The following is a 7577-nucleotide window of genomic DNA, read 5'->3' as shown; positions in this document are numbered from 1 at the left end:
GTTTTTAGGTGACTTTAGAGACATTTTGGAAGCACTTAGTCGTTTAATTAAGCATATGAGGCATCGGGACCAAAGGCGACGAAGTGAAGACAAATACGCTTAAGAATGAAGTGCTGAGGATTTAATCTGAGTTCAAATGTATCTTTCTCCCTAATCCTATATCCGATTAAGGTGATTCCAATTCGAGGAGTTAGACCTTGAAGTCTACTACGTCCCCTCCCAATTTGGGCGCAATCGGAGTTGTGAGTCAAAAGTTATGGCCATTTTACTGAACTGTCTCCAGAGAACACAGAGACCGATCCGCGACCGCGGCTCCCTGCCGCGCCCGCGGATCTCCCGGATTAATTATTCCATTTTGACCATATTTTGTAACTCTTTTTCTCTAGATAGTCAATTTGGAGTAAATTAGTATTTGGACCATTCTTATGTAACTCCTAGCTCTTAATGGGTCAAAGAGGGAGTTTAGAAAAGTCCATTTTAGGGAGGAGGTATTTAAGGGGTTCTTAGGTTGATTATCTATGATCTCATCTCATAATCTATTATTTTGTAACTCTCAAGAAAACTCTCTATTGTATTTTGTTTTCTCTCAAATTATGAAGAACTAAAGATCTTTTTGAGTTCACTTTGAAGTTCTAAGTGTTGGTTTTGGCTCTTTGTGGTAAGATTCTCAACCCTCTTGTTCTAATTTGATTGTGGAATTGTTTCTTGATCTCTTGTGCTTTTATCTTGCATTGGTTTTTATTGATTTTTCTAGAGTCATGAACTAGGTTAATTGATAATGATCATATTGCTTGGTTTAGACAATTCTATTTGAAAAGTCTTTCCTTTCGGTAGCAAACTCTATTTGCATGAACTGTTTGCTAGTGCTTATAGGGTAGAGATCTTGAATTCATGTCAAGTATCGACTATTTGTCAATGGTATTGCATGAACCTACTTATCTTTTAGCTTTATGCAATTGTGTTATTAAATCTAGGTATTTCCTAGGTTGTAACTTACAATTAGGGTTTCTAGGACTATTTGGACTAGTTACTAGCTATGAATAAAGAGTAGGACAATCCAATCAAATATTATTAGAACAATTGTTATTAGGAATCTATGATCCACTAACCATGCCAATTGCTTAGAATGGATAGGTGAACCGTTTTAATCTCTACTTCTTCTTCATTACTTGTGTTACTTGTGTTTTCATATTACCAACCTTCCCCCCCCCCCCCCCCTCCCTTTTGCTACGTGAAAATCACATAATAACTTAGCAAGGAAAGCTTGCTCCCTTGGGTTCGACTCCTACTTACCGCTATACTCTATAGTGGGTAGTTTGGATTTCTTTGATAAGGCGAGGCGACTTTAGCCTTTGTCACTTATGAATAATTTTTTTGGAGCATACTCGCAGCAGAACAACCTCGCCTAAAACAGGACGCTGCAGGAGCGTACTACTCCCAACCTGATGCAGCTGCCTCAAGCGGTGATTCTACCACCACTTGCGCAAGGAGTGACCTTCGAACTCAAGCCCGGAGTGATCAAATTACTCCCCACATTCCATGGGATGCCCAGAGAAGACCCCATTATGCATCTAAAGCAATTCCATGACATTTGTATGACGATGAAGCCAGGCAATGTGTTGGAGGAGCAAATCAAGATGAGGGCATTCGGCTTCACCTTGAAGGATACGGCTAGAGCATGGTACTACCACCTCCCTATGGGCAGTATTGACAGCTAGGAGAAATTGCACCGAGAGTTTCTCAATCGCTACTTTCTGGTGAAGAAGGAAACGCGCTGAAGAGGGAGATCGCGCAGGCTGAACAAAAGGAGGGAGAGTCGTTGTACGACTATTTAGAGAGATTCAAAGGGTTGTGCACAAGTTTCCCTTTCCCATGGCTATGAACAGCAGGACCTGGTGTTGTTTCTTACTCAAGGGTTGCTATCTAATGAGAGAAGGATTGTAGACGCAACATGTGGAGGAAGTGTTCTTAATATGACCTTAGAGGACGTGATGGATAAGTTGCAAGACATAGTCGAAAGCACAAGAAGCTTCGGAAGGACGTACACCACAAGGGCTGTCAATGCCGCAAACTCGAGCATAGAAGTATCAAGCTTGGTTGTAGACTTAGCCGAGATCAAGAGAATGCTCGCCAAGTTGGTGCCCACCGGAGAGCAACGCCCACGCGTCTTTGCGGTATTTGTGAAAGTACATGCCACCATTCAGAGGCATGTCCCGAGCTTATGGATGATACAATCGCGGAAGTGAACGCAACAGGAGGATATGGACCTCCTCAAACATGGGAGAATCAGCAGAATTTCCAACCACATTATCGAGACCATTAGGATCAACAAAGGTGGAGGCCTCGTGAACAGCATCAAAAGAATCAAGGAGCTCCGACTATGGAGATGCTCAAAGACTTGTCGAAGATCGTCGCCACTCTCGCTTCAACTGCCCAAAACTCCGACTCAAGGCTGAAGAATCTAGAAGTTCAAATGGGGTAGATTGCGCAGAACCGTCTCGACGTTAGCACAAAACAACTTTAATTCACTACCGGCCCAAACGGTGGTGAATCCAAACCAAAACGTGGCGAGCACGAGTCAGAATCTGAAGAATGTTAGCGCGATGGCGATTAGAAATGTTAAAAACTCCGAAAAGAAGGCGAGACAAGAGGAAGAAGCATTATAAGACCCGACAGAGGCGCATCCGCACGTGGAAATGCACGACTACGCACGCCTTACAGAAGCCGACCGCTATCGCGCATAGAAACACGCGCCCACGCACTCCCTACTGGAGGACCACGCGACAGCGCCACCCAGACACATGACCGCATGTTGACAAAGCCAGTTTCTGAAAGTTTGACGCGACCATGCCCTGACTACAGAAACAGAGACGCGACCGCGTCTTTCTGAGCGCGCCCGTGCCATACCCCCTGCTAGAGAAGAAACAACCAGGAAGGAGAAAAGCAAAGAGGAAGGCCAGATGGAGGAAGAGGAAGAGCTAGACAATCCAAGAGGCGATTTCAAGCTCCGTCGGAGCAACTATGTTCATCCGAATTTCTCTCTTCTCTATTAGGAGAAACCTCAGGCCCCATTCCCTGAAGCATTGAAAGATACTAGGAGGCCAACTGACGATAAAGAGCTATTTGAAATCTTCAATAAATGTTCCATGAACGTCCCATTACTCAAGCTGGTCCTAAGCATACCGCGGTACGCGAAGTTCCTCAAGGAGCTTTGCACAGTAAAAAGGAAGAAAAGGAAGAAAGAAACCAGCATAGTAGCAGCCGGGGAAAGAATGTCTGCAATCTACCAGCAACGCTTGCCTTATAAGTTCAACGATCCAGGTATGGTCATTGTCCCTTGCCAAATTGACAATACTAATTTTGACCGAGCTATGTTAGATCTAGGAGTTGCTATTAATGTCTTCCCATATTCCCTCTGCTAGCAATTGGGACTTGGACCCCTAAATGAAACAAATATTCTAGTCCAATTAGCTAATGGTCGATTATTCGCCCCAGGGGAGTGGTAGAGAACGTGCTATTTAAGGTAGATAGGCTTTTCTTCCCTACAGACTTTTATGTGTTGGACATGGAGAATGATAGAGAGGGTGTACCTATACTGTTAGGGAGACCATTTATGAGAATAGCTTGCACTAAAGTGGACTTATGGAGAGGGACATTATCATTAGAGTTTGATGGAGATGTAGTTAGCTTCAATATTGGCAGTGACGAGGAGTCTGGAGATGAAGCAGCGAGTGTTTTTTGCTATTCAGATAGTGGATCCCGAGAGTGATGTTGACGGGTTAGAGATAGCATTGGCCGATAAGCCCCCCATGCTAATTTTGGAAGGAGAAATGCCTCTTTTTCTTCCACACATATTTCAGGTACTCAAAGTGACGTCTGAGTTACCACCGGGACACTACGTGGAGAAGAAGAAGGATGTGATAGAGATTTTACTAAGAAGATAACATGAATTAAGCAATACTGGATACGGAAGGATGAGATGGCCAAGAGATTGGTCGAAGCAGTTTGAGAGAGAGGTACGTCGAACCAACGACGTTAAACAAAGGCGTTGACCGGGAGGCAATCCGGCGAAGAGGTAATTCATCTTTTTCCCACTTGATTTATATGTGCCCTTGTTTGACAATGAGGACATTGTGTAGTTTAAGTGTGGGGAGAGGGAATTAGCCTCGCATATCCGTGCATTTAAGATTTTGAGTCTGTTTTCCCCTTTTTGTTTAATTTTGAATTTTCAAGAGTCGGTATCCTTAGTTTTTCCCTTGTTTGTGACGGTGTGAACTTCGAAAAAGATGCATGATCTTTAAACTTTTTTACTATGCCTTAGATGTTAATATTTCAAGTATGTGTAGTGAGGATATGTTGGATTAAGTAGAGGACTTAGGCTCGAGCATGTGGAGTATGATTAATATGCACTAGAACCTTATTTAGATTACATAATCACCACCTTTTCTCTAAATTTATCATTATGTCATAATAAATTACTCTCGTCCTTTTTACAAGAAAAAGAAAACACAAAAAGTATAAAGGTAGTGAATTCCAAGTAAAAGAAAATCGAAAGAGCACGCGGTACCCAAGATGTGAAATAGAACCAAGGGATCGATCCTCCATGATCTATTAAGCAAAGAGTCTCATAGCAGCATGGACCATAAAATGGATAGGTTCTACCTAGAAAAACAATAATTTGGTATGGACCATAAAGTGAACGGACCCTACATCCAAAATGTAAAGGTGTAAAAAGTGTATTAGGATAAAGGGAGCAAGAGAAAATGCATGTGGTATAACTTGAGTGAAATGTGTTTGATGGTTGTTTTCAACAATTTTGGAACTTGTGCAGAATTATCATAAGTAGGAAGCATGTTAGGACAAGCTCTAGTTGCTTATTTAATACTTCGTTATTTACATTTATATCTCACTTGGGTAGAAACATCTTCGGTATAGTGTGGAGATTTAGGTGATTGTATTTACATTGAGTTAAACATAGTTCAAATCTTGGGGAATACTCGGTGCCATCGTTAGAGTCTAGCTAGTTAAATTGCATTGCTTTGAATTTTTTGTCTAGAGTCGGAATCTACACCCATTATTCTTTGATTCTAGGTACCATGAGCTAGAAGTTGATCAAGGACCACTCTGGTTGTACCATCCGTACTTACTGAGCCTGCCAAGAGTTAGTTGCAGATTACTCGAGGACGAGAAATACTTCAAGTGTGGGGGTATGATTGGCGGCATTTTGCACATCATAAAGAGTGGGAATTAGCATCAACAACAGGCGTAAAAGGCCAAATATGGAGCATATTGCTGTAATCCCAACTTCGTGAAGCAAAGTGTCTAAATACGAGGATTACGTGCACAAGGGAGATGACGCGAAACGCGAGGAGCAAGTGCGCCCCAAGAAGAGAAGAGAAGGGGAAAATTTGCCCTGGGCACGACCGCGCCCTAGCTCGCGTGGCCAAGAAGTGCAAGGGGCACAGTGGCGCGACTGCGCCTAACAAGACGTGCTCGTGCCCTTGTCACTGGTGGATGGCGCGACCACGCCGACAGAAGCGCGCACGCATCTTCAGCCTTTCCAGCGCCGCGAGAAGTCCTAGTTCTGGAGATTAGTTGGGATTTTTACCTAGTTTTCATATTTCGGGTTGGGATTCCACACACTTATTCTAGGGATTTTCATTTATGTTTAGCTTTGTCATTTTTTATAAATAGGGAAAGCATTGCCTCCTCCCTAATCATCACATTTTCCAATAAACATTTAATATTACGTTATTAGCAATGAGCCATGAGTAATCTCCTAATACTTTGTATGGATGGTTTGAGCCTATTAGTTGATTTAATGTGAGGTTCCTATCCTTGGCTCTAAATATTATAATGTCTCTATTGCTTTAATCTATTGAATTGAATGTACTTTATAGATTCATCACCTAGGATGTTTAGTTCGATTTAATATAACTAGGGCCTGGTTTATCCTAGTTGGAGAACCTTGCCTGCTTAGTGGCACAAATCTCTACTTGGACTAGTTGGACTTGTAGGATGTGGAGATTAATGAGGTATAGGTGTCAAGGGAAATATACTTTCCTATATATTCATGAACTTAATGTTGCCTAGGAGTTAGTCGTGACAGTTTCAAGGCTAGGTTGGTAGGCAAGACGCTATTAGGACTAGTTGACCTAACTAGCAATATTAGTACATGGATTAGGGCAATTTAGAGGACATATAGAAATCAGGAATAGAGATAGAACCCAAATAGAAGGAACCTAGTACCATTGAATCATGCTAATAGGTGACGAGGCTAAAGTCGTTATACTTATCAAAGAAAATCCCAAACTCGAATCCACTAGTAAAGTGGGAAGTAAAGGGTCGAACCCTAGAGAGCCAGAAAGATAGTTTATTTCTAATGATGCAACCAAGTAGTAACCAAATGGGTTTTTTTTATTCTAATAACTACACAATCCAATAAGTAAGCAAGAAAGATGATCGTTGGTTTGTAAACAATTATGGGGAAAAGCTCACTCCTTTAATATCAGCGCATTATTCAAATGGAATGTTGATCATCGAATCCTAATAACTTATATTCTGAATTGGTTAATCCGGTTGTCCTAATCTTTGTTCGTAATAAGCAACTAGTCCAAATAGTCCTAGAAACCCTTATTATGCAATAACCATGGAAATCCCAAGATTCAAAAGCACAATAGCATGAAGATCAAAGATAAGTAGGCTTGTGCAATACCATTGGCAAATCGCCGATACTCGACACAAGTTCACAATCTCTACACAATAAGCACTCCCAAGTAGTCTATGCAAATCATACTCGCTACCTAAAGACAAGACTTTTCAAATCGAATTATCTAGCCTAGCAATATGAAAGATAATAATCAACCTAGTTGGACACCTAGATGAAATCAAGATCAATCAATGATAAACTAAAGCACAAGAGATTGTGAAACAATCCTCAAATTAAACTAAAACATAAGCGTTTGAATTCTCACAACAACCCTAGAACAATGGCTTCAACCTTAGAAGTGAAATACGATGTGTTTATCTAGACATAGCCATAGAAAGCAATGAATAACAATGGAAGATGGTGGGAAAACGAACTAGGGGAGATGAACGAACGATGGAACAAAGGTGAAGCTTCGTCTTGGCTGCGTGCTAAATGTCTACATAGAAGAATCACCCTAAAAACCTAATTTTCTCTACCTTATATAGTCTCCTAATAAAAGGAATAAAAATAACTGAAAACAAATCAAAAGATGTGGAAATAACTAATAAAATACAAGATAACATCTTCAAATCTGAGCATCCGTGTCCGTGTCGCGGTCGAGACCAAGTTGTCGCAGTCAAGATAATGAACCAGTTTTCATGGGTCACGATCGTGACAGATCATATCGGTCGTGTCCACCTTCTCTGAGCCTGAATCACGGTCGTGACATATGGTCTCGGTCGTGACTGTGCATCTCGGTCAAACTTTTGGCTTCTAAAGAAAGTGACGTTCGTAAAATCGTCATAAAGTTTGAATCACAACTCCGATTGCGCTCATACTTTTAGTTCTTCAAGTAGACTTCAATATCTAACTCCTAGAATTGGAATCA

The sequence above is a fragment of the Phyllobates terribilis genome, unplaced genomic scaffold, assembly GCF_046119375.1.
Source record: "Phyllobates terribilis strain yellow unplaced genomic scaffold, ASM4611937v1 Scaffold_5293__1_contigs__length_52715, whole genome shotgun sequence".
Classification (NCBI taxonomy): Eukaryota; Metazoa; Chordata; class Amphibia; order Anura; family Dendrobatidae; genus Phyllobates; species Phyllobates terribilis.
Note: the sequence above shows the minus strand (reverse complement) of the source record.